The sequence below is a fragment of the Spinacia oleracea genome, chromosome 5 (assembly GCF_020520425.1).
Source record: "Spinacia oleracea cultivar Varoflay chromosome 5, BTI_SOV_V1, whole genome shotgun sequence".
Classification (NCBI taxonomy): Eukaryota; Viridiplantae; Streptophyta; class Magnoliopsida; order Caryophyllales; family Amaranthaceae; genus Spinacia; species Spinacia oleracea.
The window spans coordinates 33,546,534-33,569,019 of NC_079491.1; the positions used below are offsets into that span (position 1 = coordinate 33,546,534).

General features: G+C 37.3%; 1 long non-coding RNA gene and 1 other non-coding gene across 2 annotated transcripts; one reads left to right on the top strand and one right to left on the bottom strand.

Annotated features, from left to right (window-relative positions):
- Positions 1 to 615: 615 nt before the first annotated feature.
- On the bottom strand, positions 616 to 21,762 carry LOC110796046 (uncharacterized). Its single transcript, XR_002535503.2, has 2 exons — positions 21,614 to 21,762; positions 616 to 943 (listed from the first exon to the last, which is right to left on the bottom strand). It is a non-coding gene; the product is annotated as an uncharacterized lncRNA (long non-coding RNA).
- Positions 18,349 to 18,455, top strand: LOC130462221 (small nucleolar RNA R71). Its single transcript, XR_008922335.1, has one exon. It is a non-coding gene; the product is annotated as a small nucleolar RNA R71 (small nucleolar RNA).
- Positions 21,763 to 22,486: the final 724 nt, after the last annotated feature.

The following is a 22,486-nucleotide window of genomic DNA, read 5'->3' on the forward strand; positions in this document are numbered from 1 at the left end:
AGATTTATGAAACAAAGCAACAAGGGAGGATTGTGTCTGAATACTACACTGAAATGAGAGCTCTGTGGGAAGAGCTTGAATCCCTAAGTGTGTATCCTGCCATTACCACCATGACAACAGAGATAAATGCATTTGTGCAAGCCCATGAACACCAACAAGAAGAAATGAAACTGTTTCAGTTTCTGAATGGATTAGATGAAGCATATGGTGCTCAAAGAAGCCACTTGTTAATGATGTCCCCTCTTCCTAGTGTTGATACAGCATGCAGCTGTGTGCAGCAAGAAGAGTCTCAAAGGGAGATACTCAAACCAGTAAAAGAAGAAAATGAGGCAGCTGCTATGTACAGCAAAGTGCAGGAGCTGAACTGCACTGCTTGAAGTTGTAAATAGTGTATTAGGCGCAACGCGGGTAGACCTATATAAGATGCAATTAGTGTATTAGTTGCAGCGCTTTGTTGAGAAATACGCGCTGCAATTAGTTGTCATTTACAGCTCAGTGCAAGTACACGCGCTACAATTAATGCTTTTTTAAAATAAAAATAAATAAATATAATAGCTCCGATCAGATCATATTTATATATTTATCCCTGGACAATCCTATTATTATGACAAAAAATTATAATAAAAACATTATAAATAGTTTAATAGGTTGCAAAAAATTTGCCATAGTTTCCCTTGTAATTTGCGAAACCCGAACAAAACGGGAATTTATAAAGACCTGTATATAAGACATAACATACATATATGTTCCAAAAACCATATATATGCTCCAAGTAGCAAACGTCATATCCAACACATAACAAAAACATAAAACATAACATTACTAGACAACAAACTCATTCGCCGGCATCCATCAAATAGTTGTCCTTAAAATATTTTGCCCAATGTTCTCGAGTTTCTTCTAACTCCTCATTAGAGTATGGCATTTCTCTTTGTACATAACCCTTCAAAAAACAAAAACTTGGTATTAGTTACTCAAAAAGTAATTTAAGAGAAATTGAATCTTATAACTAATTACATGTTTTATATGCTATGTTTAAACTTTCTAAGACTCATTCCAATATGGTTATGCACGTTTTAGGCTTGTTGGGTCGTTATGGACATATTTAGGCTAAAATGAAACATTTTCGCTCCCATTTTTGAACTAATGAACCTAATGATTCATTTTAAACTAATTACATGTTTTAAATGCTTTGTTTAAACTTTCTAAGACTCATTCCAATATGGTTATGCCACGTTTGAGGCTTGGTGGGTCGTTATGGACATATTTAGGCTAGAATGAGACATTTTCGCTCCCATTTTCGAACTCATGAACCTATGGACTCATTTTAAACTAATTACATGTTTTATATGCTTTGTTTGAACTTTCTAAGGCTCATTCCAATATGGTTATGCACGTTTTAGGCTTGTTGGGTCGTTATGGACATATTTAGGCTAAAATGAGACATTTTCGCTCCCATTTTCGAACTCATGAACCTATGGACTCATTTTAAACTAATTACATTGTAATCCCCCATAATTTTATATATTTTGTTTATATATTTTAACGTATATTAATATATTTAAATATAATTTACGGATTTCAGAAATGAATATGTAATTAAAATATAACTATTTTATTTCATTTTGAATACTTTTAATGATTTACGAAATCAAAATGTATATTTGAATTTTACGTTAAAACGATTTCGAATTACGAAACCACGTTCTATTGAAATTAGAAAGCAATACTAAACATTGTGGATTCATCAACCTAAATCCTAACACTAGCCCAATTGGGTGAAGCCCAAAATAATAAAACTCAAACTACTCTACTCCCTCTCTTTCAACATTACGTAAAAACAAAAAAAAAACAAAAGAAAACACCAACAATCTCCTTCACTTTCACGTAAAACAAAAACCCTTAACCCTACCTCCATTGCCGCCGCTGCCCAGCCACCGCCACCGCCGGAGCTCCTCTCCTCCGTCGTCCCTCCCGCTGGTAACCCCTCTCTCCCCTCGTCGTTCTCCTTCTATCTCTTTCGTTCCCTAAACTTTTGGTTTCGGTTTCTTGCACACCAATTAATCGGTGTTGCCCTCTTCTCTATTTTCGCACAGCCACCACCGAGAACCATCAACCACCTTCGCCGTTCCCCTACACGTTGCGCCGCCCACCTGCAGCGTCGCTGCTGCGCCGTTCCAGCCCTCCTCCTCTTCGTTGCTTTCTACCCCTCGACGGCAGTCGCGTGCCCTGCCACGCACCACCGTGTGCGTCCCTACCGTCCAACCGTTCCAGCCGTGCCCTTGTCCGCCGGCAGCTTTACTCCATTCCACTTTTGGTGATTTCCTTAAACCCTAAACTAATTAATGAATTTAATTACGTTGTAATAATTTTAATATGTTTCCTGAATTTAAATTATAAGTTTTATGATTTGATTATGAATTTCAAGAATTATATGTTTGCATTAAATTATTAATTTTCAGATTATATAAATGCATTGAAGTATTGATTTTTAATTACTAAAGCATGGATTTTTAATGTTTTAATAGTTTTAAAATCATAGTAGGATGATTATAAATTATGAAAGTTATTATTTTTATGATTTTAAGCATAATGGATATATTTTGGAGTAGTTTGAAACTATTTTATATTGCTGGAAATTGTAAATTGCGTGATATATTTGAATTTATGATAATTCGTGATCGTTAGTGAAGTAATCACTATGCTAGGAGATTTAGTAGTTAAGTTTGGTTGTTGAGGAATGTTCTAAACAAGTTTAGATGTATTTAGAATACTTGATTATTGCTGTGAATTATGGGAAGTTGATTGGGGAATTTTATTGGTTGTTTTTAGGCGGAGAATTCTTTGTAGGCGACTTTTGAATTCGTTAAAGTGGCCTATCAGTTTGTTTACACAAGGTACGTACATACCTGTGTGCTTGGAATGTGTGCTAATTGTTGAAACCATGTTGAATCTTGTTGTTGAACTTGGTTATGTTGATATTATTGTTGAACTTGGTGATGTTGATATTATGGACGAACTGGGTTATATCGAATGTGCATGTTTAATACTGTTGGACAAACTTATTGAACTTATTTTGCACTATAAGAACTGTAACATGTTAGTATGGATGTTTGATACAAACATGTTGGTTGGGAACACTAGATTATTCTATATGATTTGGGTTGGATCGATCGGTTGTTGTTCCCTTTCTATCTTTTCACTACTTTATAAGGGCGGAGGACCTTGTTTAGTAAGTTGAAACTTTATGCCCATATACAGGGTTGCTCATGGTTAAAGGAAAGGTTGGATAAATTGGAATGAGTTTTGATTGATGCTTTTATGATCACTTACTTAATTCCAAGATAAAAACAGTTGTGAACAAATGTGAATTGTATGTCTTATGTGATGGTTGAGTCATAACGGAATCTCAATTTATAAATCATGTAAAGTGAAACTGAATAGCAATAGCTTTAGACTGTGCACGTCTGAAGTGACGGACAAACAGGAGTTGGGGTTCATGGTGGTAGCCCATGGCCTTTTCTGGGACCGGATTGATCACCGTGTCCTATTTTTATTTAAACGTTCCTCGATATCGCAGGTCACTGAGGTTACGGAGTCGCGCCCGTACCTCGTCTTCCTTAGTGAAGACTTCTGGATGGTCAACTCGGTCCATTGTTTATTTCAACTAAAATAATATTATGGTTATTAAGCCTAGCTTAGTCTAGTCAAGTATAGTCGTCAAATTATTATGTTTTGTCTGTCCTTACTTATATTTATTAGTATCATGTTAGGGTTGTTGGTTTGATAGTATCATGCTAGGATTGTTGTTGTTTTAGTATGTAGTACTCAGCTTTGCTGATTACGTGCTTTGTTTGTGTGTGTTGATCATGGCTATGCCTTATTGATCCAGTGATGACCCATCTTTGGTGAGCAGTCTCTAAGGATCAATAAGCGTTGCCCATCTACAGGTTTGAAGATGATGCATAATTGGGATCGGGATTAGAGAGCTTGTAGTTCTATTCGTTTAATTAAGTGATTTAATTTGTTAACTTGGATGTGAAATTCGTCGTACTATTCGTATTTCCTTAATTCAGTTAATTGGTTTGGACCTAATATGTAATAGATTATTTATGAACCTAAAAGTTAGTTTTATGTTTTCCGCTGCAAAATTCTGAATAAGCCGTAACGTTTTCACACGGGCGATAATGCCTTGATAATTCTCTATATTTTATATTAAAAGGTTATTTTAGAAAAGAGAGAATTGTCGGGGTGTTACAAAGTGGTATCTAGAAGCTAAGGTTTTACTTTAATAAAATTTTAGGTGCCTAACTATCTAGTTATTTAAAATAAATTTCTTAAAAATCGAGTTTCTACGTATTATAGTGTTCAAAAATTGGTACTTTTTTTTGGGGGACCAAATTCATTTTATTTTGTTTAAAAAGTATATTAATATTTCTTATTTAAGTTTGAAATTAATTTATTTATTCGAAACTTTACGTTTATGTGAATTAAGTAAGTTCTTCTTTTCGTATTTAAATTAAATATATTCAAAAAAAAAAAAAAACCTTATTCTATTTATTCGTTATTTATTCGTTTAATAAAAATTTCTTTCTTATTAATCATTCTTGTTTTATTTTAAGCGTTTCAATGTTTACTTATTTTGATTTATTACGAGAGATGGGTAATATAAGAAGGGCATATAGGATAGAATTATGTGTGCATACTAGTTAATTCTAGCATAAGAAGTTAATTGTTATATGCATATGTTAAATGTTCAAGTGTTGCAGTCAAATGTGCGTTAGAGAGATTGTTTGATTCCACCGAACTTATTGCTTTATTGAACTTTGATTATGGTTTGGTTGGGAAATCGTTAGTGAGATCTTAAGTTGCTTCTTTCAGGAATAAAATATCTCTTTGTGAAGAAAGTCGTGTTTGGATGTGAGTATTTTGCTAGATACAAGACCAACCCATCTTAATAAGAGAGGATACTGTAGCATCCACCATTGTCTATTGCTTACCTAACAAAATCCCATACCTAGAACTCAAAGATAGGTTTAAAGACATGCATTCTGATGATGGAACACCAAAGTTGATTAAGTATGGGACTAGGGATGGTAGGTAGAGATATGACTTAGAGATCCTGACCACCATTATTGAGGTCGTAGAAAATGGGTTCAAGGAGGGTAGAAACTCATGGAGTCATGCTTGGGATGCAGTTACAGAAGAACCTATGGGAATAAGTGTAAATAATGACCTAGAAGAAAATGATGTAGCTGTGGAGAATGAGAATGTAGGTGTTGAGGCAGAGAATCCTAACCTAGTGGCCCATGAGCCAACCATTGAATTTCTAGTGATTCAGATGCATAGCTCGAAAGTGAACAGGAGGTGGCAAGTGAGCCTAATCAAGATAAAGATATGGAAGAAGATGAAGACCCTGGAGAAGAGTTTGATGATTTTGAGATCTAAATTTCACTCCGCAAGTTTCAGGAGCAAGGGATAGGCAAGAGGCCACAAATATTTTGAAGTCATAAATAGTTAATTAGCTCTTTTATGTTTTAAAGAATAAGTAGCGAAGCTACAACAGTTTAAAGTTAAAGTTTATTGAAGTTTGAAATGTTCTTTATTATTTTCAAGGATGTAATAAACCTTTATAGAGTTAGCAATAGAAGTTAAAGTATTCATTTCCAGTTTGAGAATTCCATTATTCGCCAACAATAGTTTATGTTTGTGTCATAGAACCTTTATGTTAATTTGAGGACAAGTGCGTTATTATGGTTTAGAAATTGTTATTAACATTCTTTTGAGGAATAGAGTTAAATTATTGATAATCCAAATGATCAAGAGTTTATTTTGGGCACCCGAATGGGAATATTATTACTTATTTGTTGTGATTGAACTTCCATTCATTGGTTTTCAAATTGTATGTCCTTGATGGGGATATTTTCTTGAATGAGTGACGATGATTGCTCTATTATTGGTGTACATTCTTGAATAAGTGTTTGTTGATGCGATTTCTATGATCAAATCTAAATTTCTTTCGTAGAGGGGACATATGAGTTATGTATCGTAGAGTAATTAATTTTAGGTCGCACACTAGAATGTCAAGCAATAGTGAGTTAGTTGCTACTATTAGCCTTTTGGCAGGAAGACTGGCTGAAGAGAGAACTGAGCGTCCTGATTCTACTGGGGACATGTTTGAGAGACTAACCAAAGTTAAGCCACCATACTTTAAGAAGCAAGATGATCCTACCTTTTTAGAGAACTGGGTTAGAGAGTTTGAGAAACTGTTTGGGGATGTGAACTGTCTTGAGAACAGGAGAGTGGGTCAAGTTGTACTGTACTTGGAAGATGAGGCTGATTTGTGGTGGAGAGAAAATGGGGTTAGACTTAGCGCTGTTGAGAGATTCAATTGGGCTTCGTTGTTACTGCCTTAAGGAAACTCCTTTAATGAGAAAGCAAAAGGCACAATAATTGATAAACCTCGTGATGGGATTGGCTAAATTTGTACAAGGCTAAGATAGACGTACTGTGAAATTCAGAAAGTAAATTTAAGGAACCATATTGGAAGATTGACCTCGTATAGATGTTTTGAGAAGTCCAAAAACCTTTAGTTTTTTTCTGTAATGCAAGTGAGGACTTGATGAATAAGGAGTGTGAACTATTTTTCTGCAGTGTGTTAGAAGTGGGTAAAGAAGTTGGAGTGAAAATCAAGTATGTTGCCATTGTGAGTGGATTCATTGATGTGTTTCTGAGTGAAATTGCAAGTATGTTACCTGTTGGAGCCTTTGAGATCACTATACACTTAATTCTTGGAACGACACCTATATCTAAAAGCACCATATAGAGTGACACCTCCTGAAATGAGCTAATTAAGACACAATTACAAGAGTTGTTTCGTTAAGGGGTATATTAGGCCTAGTGCATAACCGTGGGGAGCTCCTGTGTTGTTTGTTAAGGAGAAAGATAAGAGTATGGAATTATGCATCGATTTTAGGGAACTAAACACCATCAAAAACAAGTATTCTTTGCCTAGGATGGATGACATATTGGACCAATTGAATTGGGCGAGTGTGTTCTCGAAGACTGATTTGGGTTTAAAGTACCACCAATTGAGAATAGCTGATAAGGGCCTAAGACCTCATTAGGATTCGTTATTGTCATTATGGGTTTAGAGTAATGTCTTTTGGGTTAACCAATGCACCTGCATTAATTATGGATTTGATGAATGAGATTTTCTAAGAATTCCGAATTAAGTTCGTTATGATGTTATTGATGATACCCCTATTTATGCAAGGAATGAGAAAGAGCATGACAAACACTTGAGGATTACTTGGAGACGCTTAGGAAGAATCTAGTTTTATTAAATGAAGTATACAAATCTTGAAGTCATATGGGTATAAGTGACACCGACAGAAAAGTGAAGGGTTAAATTGATTGAGAACTATGTTACGTAAGGGAATAAATTTAAGAGAAGATTTGAGTGGTCCAGGATCGTTAGAAATCATTGTTGTCTGGAAAAGATGAAAAGAAATACATGAATTGGTGCAAGAGCTAAGAGTTAAACCAAAAGTTATACACCCATGAAAAGTGTAATGAGGTTCGGTAACAAGGAAAGTTGAACAGAAGGAGTTTCTGTAGATCATGCTAAGATTCAAGCTGTGAGTGAGTGACCTACTCCAAAGGACGTGTCCGATATTTGAAGTTTTCTAAGCCTAGATGACTATTATAGGAGGTTGTGGAAAACTTTTCGAAGAAAGCAAAACCAGTGACCAACTTGTCGAAAAGGAATCGAAATTCAAGTGGAGTGAGAATTGTGAAGAAGCTTTCCAGATTTTAAGGGAATGTTTGACCTCCGCAACTGTTGTCGCGTCAATTGAAACCTTATAAGCCTAATTACCAAACCCATGACCTAGAGTTAGCTGCTATTGTGTTACCTGCGAATATTTGGAGACATTACCTTTATAGGGCAACATGTAAGATCCTTACCGAGCACAAAAGTCTGAAACTTTGGCAATAAGGTCCAGTTGAATCTTGGGGACAACATCGAAAAATGTACTGCTTTCCACCCTGCAATTGATGGTCAGCCTGAGGGGACTAACCAAACTACGGAATATATGTTGAGAGCCTGTGTTATTGACTTTAAGAGTAACTGGGGAACCACCTAGATTCGATTGAATTTCTTGAAAAATAGATACCATGCGAGCAGTAAGATGTCACATGTTGAGGCATTGTATGGGAAAGAAGTGTAGAGGTTTCACTTGTTGAGATGATTTTAGTGAAAATATAGTATTGGGAGCAGAATTCGTTGAAGAAAAGATATCCAAAGTTATTCCCTGAGATGAGTTACGAGGGCGTAACTCGTTTTCTTTAAGGGGGGTAGAATGCGATAGAAATTCGCGCTTTTTACCTATTTTTTATGGTATTTTATGCATTTTATGCTCATTTTAGCAACTTATACATGTTGATGTAAAGGAAATAGATTCTCCGCATAAGAAAATGTGTTCTTGAATATTACAAGTAACTCTTAGTTGGCAAAAGAGTGCACAAGAGTGGCACAAAGTACTTCTACAATAAGAATAAGTTGGAAAGTTTGGAAAGATATGTGAATTTTCGTGTCAAGTTTCGGGACGAAACTTCTTTTAAGAGGGGTAGATTGTAATCCCCCATAATTTTATATATTTTGTTTATATATTTTAACGTATATTAATATATTTAAATATAATTTACGGATTTCAGAAATGAATATGTAATTAAAATATAATTATTTTATTTCATTTTGAATACTTTTAATGATTTACGAAATCAAAATGTATATTTGAATTTTACGTTAAAACGATTTCGAATTACGAAACCACGTTCTATTGAAATTAGAAAGCAATACTAAACATTGTGGATTCATCAACCTAAATCCTAACACTAGCCCAATTGGGTGAAGCCCAAAATAATAAAACTCAAACTACTCTACTCCCTCTCTTTCAACATTACGTAAAAACAAAAAAAAAAACAAAAGAAAACACCAACAATCTCCTTCACTTTCACGTAAAACAAAAACCCTTAACCCTACCTCCATTGCCGCCGCTGCCCAGCCACCGCCACCGCCGGAGCTCCTCTCCTCCGTCGTCCCTCCCGCTGGTAACCCCTCTCTCCCCTCGTCGTTCTCCTTCTATCTCTTTCGTTCCCTAAACTTTTGGTTTCGGTTTCTTGCACACCAATTAATCGGTGTTGCCCTCTTCTCTATTTTCGCACAGCCACGACCGAGAACCATCAACCACCTTCGCCGTTCCCCTACACGTTGCGCCGCCCACCTGCAGCGTCGCTGCTGCGCCGTTCCAGCCCTCCTCCTCTTCGTTGCTTTCTACCCCTCGACGGCAGTCGCGTGCCCTGCCACGCACCACCGTGTGCGTCCCTACCGTCCAACCGTTCCAGCCGTGCCCTTGTCCGCCGGCAGCTTTACTCCATTCCACTTTTGGTGATTTCCTTAAACCCTAAACTAATTAATGAATTTAATTACGTTGTAATAATTTTAATATGTTTCCTGAATTTAAATTATAAGTTTTATGATTTGATTATGAATTTCAAGAATTATATGTTTGCATTAAATTATTAATTTTCAGATTATATAAATGCATTGAAGTATTGATTTTTAATTACTAAAGCATGGATTTTTAATGTTTTAATAGTTTTAAAATCATAGTAGGATGATTATAAATTATGAAAGTTATTATTTTTATGATTTTAAGCATAATGGATATATTTTGGAGTAGTTTGAAACTATTTTATATTGCTGGAAATTGTAAATTGCGTGATATATTTGAATTTATGATAATTCGTGATCGTTAGTGAAGTAATCACTATGCTAGGAGATTTAGTAGTTAAGTTTGGTTGTTGAGGAATGTTCTAAACAAGTTTAGATGTATTTAGAATACTTGATTATTGCTGTGAATTATGGGAAGTTGATTGGGGAATTTTATTGGTTGTTTTTAGGCGGAGAATTCTTTGTAGGCGACTTTTGAATTCGTTAAAGTGGCCTATCAGTTTGTTTACACAAGGTACGTACATACCTGTGTGCTTGGAATGTGTGCTAATTGTTGAAACCATGTCGAATCTTGTTGTTGAACTTGGTTATGTTGATATTATTGTTGAACTTGGTGATGTTGATATTATGGACGAACTGGGTTATATCGAATGTGCATGTTTAATACTGTTGGACAAACTTATTGAACTTATTTTGCACTATAAGAACTGTAACATGTTAGTATGGATGTTTGATACAAACATGTTGGTTGGGAACACTAGATTATTCTATATGATTTGGGTTGGATCGATCGGTTGTTGTTCCCTTTCTATCTTTTCACTACTTTATAAGGGCGGAGGACCTTGTTTAGTAAGTTGAAACTTTATGCCCATATACAGGGTTGCTCATGGTTAAAGGAAAGGTTGGATAAATTGGAATGAGTTTTGATTGATGCTTTTATGATCACTTACTTAATTCCAAGATAAAAACAGTTGTGAACAAATGTGAATTGTATGTCTTATGTGATGGTTGAGTCATAACGGAATCTCAATTTATAAATCATGTAAAGTGAAACTGAATAGCAATAGCTTTAGACTGTGCACGTCTGAAGTGACGGACAAACAGGAGTTGGGGTTCATGGTGGTAGCCCATGGCCTTTTCTGGGACCGGATTGATCACCGTGTCCTATTTTTATTTAAACGTTCCTCGATATCGCAGGTCACTGAGGTTACGGAGTCGCGCCCGTACCTCGTCTTCCTTAGTGAAGACTTCTGGATGGTCAACTCGGTCCATTGTTTATTTCAACTAAAATAATATTATGGTTATTAAGCCTAGCTTAGTCTAGTCAAGTATAGTCGTCAAATTATTATGTTTTGTCTGTCCTTACTTATATTTATTAGTATCATGTTAGGGTTGTTGGTTTGATAGTATCATGCTAGGATTGTTGTTGTTTTAGTATGTAGTACTCAGCTTTGCTGATTACGTGCTTTGTTTGTGTGTGTTGATCATGGCTATGCCTTATTGATCCTGTGATGACCCATCTTTGGTGAGCAGTCTCTAAGGATCAATAAGCGTTGCCCATCTACAGGTTTGAAGATGATGCATCATTGGGATCGGGATTAGAGAGCTTGTAGTTCTATTCGTTTAATTAAGTGATTTAATTTGTTAACTTGGATTTGAAATTCGTCGTACTATTCGTATTTCCTTAATTCAGTTAATTGGTTTGGACCTAATATGTAATAGATTATTTATGAACCTAAAAGTTAGTTTTATGTTTTCCGCTGCAAAATTCTGAATAAGCCGTAACGTTTTCACACGGGCGATAATGCCTTGATAATTCTCTATATTTTATATTAAAAGGTTATTTTAGAAAAGAGAGAATTGTCGGGGTGTTACATACATGTTTTATATGCTTTGTTTGAACTTTCTAAGGCTCATTCCAATATAGTTATGCACGTTTTAGGCTTGTTGGGTCGTTATGAACATATTTAGGCTAAAATGAGACATTTTCGCTCCCATTTTCGAACTCATGAACCTATGGACTCATTTTAAACTAATTACATGTTTTGTATGCTTTGTTTGAACTTTCTAAGGCTCATTCCAATATGGTTATGCACGTTTTAGGCTTGTTGGGTCGTTATGAACATATTTAGGCTAAAATGAGACATTTTCGCTCCCATTTTCGAACTCATGAACCTATGGACTCATTTTAAACTAATTACATGTTTTATATGCTTTGTTTGAACTTTCTAAGGCTCATTCCAATATGGCTATGCACGTTTTAGGCTTGTTGGGTCGTTATGGTCATATTTAGGCTAAAATGAGACATTTTATCTCCCATTTTTGAACTAATGAACCTAATGATTCATTTTAAACTAATTACATGTTTTATATGCTTTGTATAAACTTTCTAAGACTCATTCCAATATGGTGATGCACGTTTTAGGCTTGTTGGGTCGTTATGGACATATTTAGGCTAAAATTAGACATTTTATCTCCCATTTTTGAACTAATGAACCTAATGATTCATTTTAAACTAATTACATGTTTTATATGCTTTGTATAAAATTTCTAAGACTCATTCCAATATGGTTATGCACGTTTTAGGCTTGTTGGGTCGTTATGGACATATTTAGGCTAAAATGAGACATTTTCGCTCCCATTTTCGAACTCATGAACCAATGGACTCATTTTAAACTAATTACATGTTTTATATGCTATGTTTAAACTTTCTAAGAATCATTCCAATATGGTTATGCCACGTTTTAGGCTTGTTGGGTCGTTATGGACATATTTAGGCTAAAATGAGACACTTTCGCTCCCATTTTCGAACTCATGAACCTATGGACTCATTTTAAACTAATTACATGTTTTATAGGCTATGTTTAAACTTTCTAAGACTCATTCCAATATGGTTATGCACGTTTTAGGCTTGTTGGGTCGTTATGGACATATTTAGGCTAAAATTCAGGCTACGATAAAATTATGCTTTCACATAAACCCAATAATTGAATTAAATTATACTAGTATTATTATCGTTGATCTCCTTATAAAGAAATTTATAAATCAAATAAAAATAACAAGAAAACTTAACATTAAACTTGCATGTTAACTAGTCTTGTATTCTGAGATACAATTGAGGCCTGCACAGTATTATTTGTCTCTTTTGCTTTTCGAATTGAAACTTTAGATTATATGATGATTAAATGTTACCCATGGAAAGGCTTAACCTGCTCAAATATGTTTGGACAATGTGACAGGCTAAAGTCGTATCACCTAATCAAAAATAACCTAAGGTCCACTAGCTAGGTAGCAAGGGAAGTCAGGATCGAATCCAAAGGGAAACAGGCGTTCTTTCTACTATCAATTAATTAATCTAGACTATTGTGAACAAAAGTTGGTTGATGGTTTGTATGCTAAGATTACGAACGATAATTAAACAAGAATGAATCAATATATTAAGGAATCTAGGGTATAGGTTCGCCAACAAATAATAATCCAGGACATTGAACAATCACGATAATCAACAAAGTAATTAATTAGACTAGCATGCTCTCTCAAGTCGATACTAATCATAGACTTAGAATTAACGGGCTCTCGCTACGTATTAACTCTAATTCCACCTATTGACACAAGCCTAAACATCAAATTGCATCTCTCGAATCTTAATTTGATATTGCATAACTACCACAATTAAACCTGCGCAAATCTAATTGTATAGTGACATAAACCAATCAATAGGAATCAATTACAATGCCAACAATCATAATCATTCAATCATCCCTTAATATTATTCATGGATCCCCAACCCTAGAAATTAAACTACTCAAGCATGTTGACAATAAACAAAGCAATAATCATAATTGAAAGCATTATTAAAGCAAGGCAATGAATTGAAATAAGAAATAATACCTATTTGAAGAACAAAGGGAAGTGAAAGCTTGAATTTTTATTGAGAATTAAACTAAGTGTTTTTGCATAAACTAGAGAGAAAACTAGGCTAAGGAAAATAATACTAAGGTTCAATACTAGAAAATAAAGTGTTCTCTAAAAATAATTAAAGCTTGTTTATATAGTTTACCAAAATAAAGCCCAAAAAACGGAAAGAAAACTCGCGCATAAGTGCAGGAGGTTGGCGTCGCCCGATCGGGCGTCGCTTCGCCCGATCGGGCGATCCACTCGATAGTCGGCCCGATCGGGCCAAAATCCGCCCGATCGGGCGGTTTGTGAACTCTCCACATAGGCTCCAGGATGACCGCCCGATCCGGATCGGGCGAGCTGCGCCCGATCGGGCGCGCGTTGATGAATCCAAATTGCCTAAATTCCGCCCGATGGTTGCATTTCGCCCTCAGCTTCCAGGGCGATTTGCAATCTTCAATGTAGCTCGCCCATATCACTGATTCTAACTCTCGGGGCTCAACCATAAGCATCCAAGGCTCCCGAAAGTCGACGATGGAGGTCCCGAACTTCCTCGGGCTCATATAGTGGCCTAGATCAACATGAAACGGGTCTAAAAAGACCAATTTCTCATAATCAAACCTGAAACTCAAGGCACACTCAATAACACACATTAGTACTAGAAACGGCTCCTAAGAGCACGTTTGACACATAAAAGTACTAAGGGACGGGGGTAAAGATACTATATAAAACATGCATATCAAACCTCCCCAAGCTAGATCCTTGCTTGTCCCTAAGCAAGGAAATCATCGATGAACACAAAACCAACTTCACCCCCAACATAATTCAAAATGAAAGACATAATTCGAGGCAAAATCCAACAAGCATGCATCAATGTCAACCAATCAAATTCATTCAATCGCTAATCCACTTTAACAATCGTCACGCAAAGCGAACCACAAGTGTACAATGGAATTCAAGACTAGTGCTCACACACTCGTCACTCATTTATGTGGCGGATAAAAAATGTACCCGTTCGCTCCCCTCCCAACATATATGTGTACAATGCCCTCCCAAACTCACAACACTCGTGTGTCTAGAAAAACATGCACTCAACCTAGTAGTCGACTCGGAATGTGTCATGTCATAACTTGCATTGATAAACAACTACTTTCACATTAATACAACTCTATGCACAAAGGTCGGAAGGTCTTTCAAGCTTGTAATGATAGGCTTAGGTAAGGGTGCGGTAAATTTGGGTAAAATTTGAGCTTAAAACCTTGGCTTTGGGGAGCATAAATCCTAGCAAACCCACGATCAATCACAAATGATGACCACAACTCTCCCACTCAACACATGAATAAAAACAACAAACAACCACACTATACTTTCTTGCCTTGATTTCACAATTATAACCAATCACTCATGAAGATAAGAAATTGTAATACCGGAGTGACAAAAGCTTGAATTATCTTGAGAATAACGATTTTTTTCTTTCTTCTTTTTTTTTTCTTGCTCAATCTCATTTTTTTTTCTTTTGGAACCTTCACATTTTTTTTTTATTCTCCTCATCTCATTCATTTTTCAGCTCATTTTTTTTCAACAACAATCATGATAAGAAGAACTTCCCTTTTCAATACTCAATATGCTCAAAATGTACCACACTACAACTCCCTCACCTCACTACTATTAGCTCCCCCAAGCTAGGCTTGGGACTAGTAACCAATGGGGAATTTACGGGCTTGTAATGTGGTTAGTCACCGAATAAAGGGCACAAGCACAACATGGGTAGAAAAAGAGGGAACAAATGTATCTAATTTCATCTGAAGGCTACCTAAATAGAAAAATGCCTTCGTCCTCCACAATGTGCATGTATATGAGTCATGAAACACTACTAATAGTTGCAAACCAATACTCAAAATCAATGACACACTAGGAAGCTATCACACATCCTAACCAAGTCAACTAGTCAAGCACCAAGTCCACAAGTAGTTAGTCGGAGTTGACTCATGTTAAGGCATCAAAGCAATCGAATATCAAATCATGGCGAACACATCTACATTGCCCATCATCAAATACCAAGAATCAAAACAATTTTCGTTCAAGGGGCACAGGGAAGCATGATATTGTATTCATCGGAACGTATTTTTGTATTTTTTTGTATTTTTTTCAAAGCAATAAACTACTTTAGAAAACATTAAACACACCAAAATAAACACACAAAAATAAGTAAATGCAAAAGTAAAAGGAAAAACATACCTAATATGTACAAGTGAGTGAAACACCCCCCAAGCTAAATCAGACAATGTCCTCATTGGCTCAAGGGGTATCATGAGGAAAGTGAGCAACCCGTGGCTTATTTGTCGCTGATTCGCAAATCGCCCGATCGGGCGAATTTCGAACCTTTTCATTGAATCTGTGAGCGCCCGATCGGGCGCACCTCGCCCGATCCGGATCGGGCGAAATGCAATGCCTTGTTTTATTGACTTTTCTCAGCCCAGAATCCTTCCTTGACCTTTCTACGACGTCATCATCAACCGCCCGATCGGGCGGAATTTCGCCCGATCGGGCATTTCACTCGCCTTTTGTGTCGATCGGGCCACTTTCGCCCGGTCGGGCGATTTCCCAAATTTTTCTTTGTATCGACACGCGCCCGATCGGGCGCTCTTCGCCCGATCCGGGTCGGGCGAAATGCAAGCTGCTCCGTTTGGCTTTGATTCAACTTTTTCGAGCTTGGGGCCTTAGACCTGCATAACATTAAACACCAAAACCGTAAAATACACTCATCTTGCCTCTCCAATACCAAGGACTACACTGAATCACACACTTGATCAAAAATTATACTAAAACACACAAAACGAATGCATAAAGTACACTACGGAAATCAATAAATGGATAGTTAAGTACTCATCCCCTATTAGATTGGTGTAATGTCCCTATTACACAATCTCAGTTTATGCACAAACAACGAAAGGAAGGGGATGAGAGCCACGACAACTCATCGAATGGGGGCACCAAAGATGGTGCCATCTGGTGTCCCATCGATTGCCTTGGATGAGCTATGTGGTGAGGGAAGTGACAGACCACGACCCCGATCATGAATACGATGCCCACCGTTTACAGAACTTTCGTCCTTTTGGGTCGCAGCATCATCAACCCGTGCCTTCTTTCGAACCCATGTTAAGGGGTTCACACTCCGGTCACTTCCATCTGCAAAACAATTTGAAATACGCACTTTCTCCGAAGAGTTGTCAGAGTTAGTATGAGTCAATTCATTATTGAAATAATCATTAGAAACATTGACTCCACAACATGACTCTTCTACCATCGGGCTTCTAGCAACCTTGGTTAAATTGAAAGTGACTTTGTCATCCCCCACATTTAAAGTCAGTTTACCATTCTTGACATCTATAATTGCCCCCGCAGTGTGTAGGAAGGGTCGACCTAAAATAATAGGAATTTGCCTATCCTCTTCCATGTCTAAAACAACAAAATCAACAGGAATAAAAAATTTACCTACTCTAACAGGCACATCTTCTAAAACACCTAGGGGGTATTTTACAGATCTATCAGCCATTTGCAGAGGTATGTTGGTAACTTTTAAATCACCCATGTTCAACTTAGTACATACAGACAGGGGCATGACACTAACACTGGCACCTAAATCACATAAGGCTTTGTCAATAAAAAGGTTGCCAATATTACACGGGATAGAGAAACTCCCGGGGTCCTTCAACTTGGGTGGAGATTTATTTTGTAGTAAGGCACTGCACTCTTCAGTAAATGCAACAGTCTCCACCTCACTAAATGCTCTCTTCCTAGTCAAGATGTCTTTCATGTATTTAGCATATGCAGGTACTTGAGTAATTAATTCAGTGAAAGGGACCGTTACCTGCAGATTCTTTACCACTTCTAAGAACTTACCAAACTGCTTGTCTAGCTTGTTCTTTAGCTGACGATGAGGGAAGGGAAGTTTGATAGGTGGAACTTGTATCTCAACTTTCTTCTCAACCCTTGTGTCAGCTTCCTTATCCTTGACCACCTTCTCACTTTCTCTTGGCACATCACCACTAACAGATACTTCAACCCCTTCCTCTATAGTCATAGGTGGCCCATCATACTCATATCCACTCCGCAAAGTGACAGCATTTACAGACTCTCTGGTCACAGGCTGTGAAGGGAGTTGACCTTTGGGTCTCTCTGCAAGAGCAGTAGCCATTTGTGCCAACTGTTTATCCATGATCTTGTTATGAGCAGTGAGGGCATCGATTTTGGCATCCTTTTCGCTCAGAGATCTCTGCAGTTCCAACATCATATTCCTCATCTCTACAAGCATGGGATCAGGTTGTGTGGGTTGAGGTTGTGGAGGAAAACCAGGTGGTCCACTAGGCTGCGGGTTGTAGTTACTCCGCGGTTGGTAGGGTTGCTGTGGTGGTGGAGGGTGTTGAATCTGGTGGGGGTTCTGAACATTAGTACTCCTATATGATAATAGGGGGTTGTTTTTATACCCCTCATTGTATGAGTTGGAGTACGGATTGTTCTGCTTGTAGGCCTGGAATGCATTGCATTGTTCAATAGAGCTCCTACATTCCGGTGCATAATGACCTTGCATCCCACAACTATTACAGACATTGGCCAACTGAGCACTCATTGCGGCGACACTACCTTGATGGGTGGCTTGGGAAGATGCGTTTTGCATATTATCCAGCTTGTGATGTAGGGCAGTTAGCTGAGCAGTAAGTTGTTCAATAGAGTTCATCTCATGCTTAACACCACGATCGGCAAAACCTCTAGGATTCCCATATTGGGCACTATGGATGGCCATCTCCTCAATCACCTCTAAAGCTCTAGGCACCTTCAGTTGCATAAATCTCCCACTGGCAACTGAATCCAGAAGACACCTAGACTCATTACCCAGACCATTATAGAACTGCTGAACCAGGAACCAGTCCTCCAGACCATCGTGTGGGCACTCTCTTTGGAAGTCCTTGAATCTTTCCCAAACCTCGAACAAACTCTCATCTGCTTGTTGAGAGATACCTAATATCTGACCCCTCAGACGGGCTGTCTTCTCAGGTGGGAAATATTTAACATAGAACGCAAGGGCCAAGGAATTCCAATCGGTGATTTTCATAGCTGCGCGGTTGAGACTGTTAATCCATAGCTTTGCCTTCCCACTCAATGAAAATGAAAAGAGTATCTCCATAGTCTGCTCCGTTGTTAAATTCTTCTGCTTAATGGTGGCACAATACTGAATGAAAGACTAAATATGGAGATTGGGATCTTCACCCTTTCCCCCACCGAATTGGTGTCTCTCGATCATGTTTATCAGCTGGGGTTCGATCTTGAAATTCTCGACCGCAATGGAAGGCATGATTGCCTTGGGAAGCATAGACAGACTTGGTTTAGAGTAGTCTGTAAGCCTTGGCACAAGTGGGGGTGGCGGTGGTGGTGCTTGGTCACCCATCTCTGAATCTGTATGGAATAGATTGCTAATCAGATAATCGGATTCAGAGTCAGAATAGTCTCTCAACTGTTTAACGAATCTACGCCGTCTACGAAAGGTCCGTTCAGGTTCAGGATCGAACGAAGTCAGATCGCTGGTATGGACAGTCCTGGGCATAAACAAGCAAAAACTAGATAACATTCGTGAGATCCGATCTCAAGGAACGGGAGTTCCTTGAGAAGTAACAAACAATAATCTAGAACAACAATTAATAACAGAAAATAAAACCGTTTCCCCGGCAACGGTGCCAAATTTTGACAGGCTAAAGTCGTATCACCTAATCAAAAATAACCTAAGGTCCACTAGCTAGGTAGCAAGGGAAGTCAGGATCGAATCCACAGGGAAACAGGCGTTCTTTCTACTATCAATTAATTAATCTAGACTATTGTGAACAAAAGTTGGTTGATGGTTTGTATGCTAAGACTACGAACGATAATTAAACAAGAATGAATCAATATATTAAGGAATCTAGGGTATAGGTTCGCCAACAAATAATAATCCACGACATTGAACAATCACGATAATCAACAAAGTAATTAATTAGACTAGCATGCTCTCTCAAGTCGATACTAATCATAGACTTAGAATTAACGGGCTCTCACTACGTATTAACTCTAATTCCACCTATTGACACAAGCCTAAACATCAAATTACATCTCTCGAATCTTAATTTGATATTGCATAACTACCACAATTAAACCTGCGCAAATCTAATTGTATAGTGAAATAAACCAATCAATAGGAATCAATTACAATGCCAACAATCATAATCATTCAATCATCCCTTAATATTATTCATGGATCCCCAACCCTAGAAATTAAACTACTCAAGCATGTTGACAATAAACAAAGCAATAATCATAATTGAAAGCATTATTAAAGCAAGGCAATGAATTGAAATAAGAAATAATACCTATTTGAAGAACAAAGGGAAGTGAAAGCTTGAATTTTTATTGAGAATTAAACTAAGTGTTTTTGCATAAACTAGAGAGAAAACTAGGCTAAGGAAAATAATACTAAGGTTCAATACTAGAAAATAAAGTGTTCTCTAAAAATAATTAAAGCTTGTTTATATAGTTTACCAAAATAAAGCCCAAAAAACGGAAAGAAAACTCGCGCATAAATGTAGGAGGTTGGCGTCGCCCGATCGGGCGATCCACTCGATAGTCGGCCCGATCGGGCCAAAATCCGCCCGATCGGGCGGTTTTGTGAACTCTCCACATAGGCTCCAGGATGACCGCCCGATCCGGATCGGGCGAGCTGCGCCCGATCGGGCGCGCGTTGATGAATCCAAATTGCCTAAATTCCGCCCGATGGTTGCATTTCGCCCTCAACTTCCAGGGCGATTTGCAATCTTCAATGTAGCTCGCCCATATCACTGAGTCTAACTCTCGGGGCTCAACCATAAGCATCCAAGGCTCCCGAAAGTCGACGATGGAGGTCCCGAACTTCCTCGGGCTCATATAGTGGCCTAGATCAACATGAAACGGGTCTAAAAAGACCAATTTCTCATAATCAAACCTGAAACTCAAGGCACACTCAATAACACACATTAGTACTAGAAACGGCTCCTAAGAGCACGTTTGACACATAAAAGTACTAAGGGACGGGGGTAAAGAAACTATATAAAACATGCATATCACAATGCGCCTGAATTTTCCCTTCTCAGGAAACAAAATTGAAAAGTGGAAGGTACAAGAAAATTTTAAAAAAAATCATTAGAGACCGCAATTCAGATTAGAAGTCATGATGAGTCCCAAGCCATTCATTCTATGAAGTACTAGTTTCAAAAATCTTTTTTCTAGGTAACAAGATACGTTTATTGCGGAACTCATCTTGTAACAAGTGCAAATCATATGTGATCCATGTGCTTAGAATGAAATTATAAGCTGCTCCTTACTCATTATAAACCACGAATTACATAATCCATCATTTATACAGGATACTAATTGTTATTATAAGCTTTAATTCATCATCTTTTCATATCTCATCTATAATACCTTGTTCGATCTAGACTGTTTATATAGGGACTTGTTGTTATATGGGAATCCATGCTTCTCAACTTAGGGAAGCTTATCTTGGAACAAACATCCATGAAATTCAATAAATAAAAAATAAATAAATAACTACATGATATACAATGAACAACTTGCACCTAGACACCAGCAAAACAGACTGCACACTGTAATGTACAGGCTGCACAACACAGAACAAACTGCACACCAACACGCAACACACCCGCACACTAAACAAGCTGCATACTAACCAGCAAACACATAAACTGCAGGAAGTCACAGCTGGACAAGAACACCAGCAAGCAGCAGCACAACAACAGAAAGAGCGATGGGGAGACATGAATGAAAGATTCATGCATTAAGAACTCGCAATACACATCTACATACTTCATTGTACATACTGCAAAGGAAATGAGGGCTGAATGGCTAATCAGCATAACCCATGAATAGTTGCAGACTGCAAAACCCGACAAACAAACTGACTCCAGCAACAAGACAACTCAACATTCGACCAGTCACAACACTATAATTCTATTGCTCATGAAGCTAGCTTATTTTTTAAAAGTATAATTCTAATTTTGTATTCATATTCTGCTGTGTGCAGGCACTTGGCAGTTAGCATAGCAGCTCGAGATTAATAAGATAATAAAAGAAAACTTTGTAAGAAACGTATACAATAACAGAACAACATGGACATACCTTCTACGAGCTCACCAATGGGTCCAAAAATTCTCTGAATCAAGTCCAAAAAGTTGCTGATAAGACTACACTTGAACTTTCTTTAACGGAAAGAGTAAAGACAAAGGTTAAAGCAACCGTAATTGCACGGGTGAGAAAGTGGTGGTGAAATCCCCTGTGCAGTTAAAACTAAAAAGGGTCACCATAACTTAAGTATTTGATTCCAAATCCATCAAACAAGCAGAGTTATGGAAATCGACTTAAATATAAAATACAACAGAGAAAAAAACATATAACATCGGAGTTCAAGTATCATAGTATCAGATAAAGAAGAAACGATTTTCTTCACTGGTTTAGTCAGTCATTATCTGCTCTTGGGTCGAGAATTCTGGCTAGATTCATTTGCTGGTTTCTTTTTTCTTTTACACACACACTTAATTGGTTAGATTTTGGTGTGTTTTTTCTTCAGTACTCTACATAGTAACTTAGTACTCCGTATAGTACTAGTAGAAACACCATTTTTCAAATTATTTTTATACACCTAAGAGTTTGCACATATTCTATGATATTATCCATAACATCTAAGCATGAAAGAGTACATTGCAGTTTGAATAGAAAGCAATATAAAGTTATCAAGTATATTGATCAAATTCAAAAACTCAATTGCGTGATATAATTTGGACGCAAATGAGTAAAATTCATGACCATTTCCATATATCCTAATTGCCCCTTCCACACAACAAAAAGCTCAGCAATGTTTGAATTTCATACTTCAATAAGAAATAAAATTGCAGGACAAAAAATAGGTTACTCTTCCTGTGTACTAAAACCAAAACCAAAGAAGATCAAATCAAAATTCTACAGTTCAAATCCAGGATACCCCCTGACTATTAA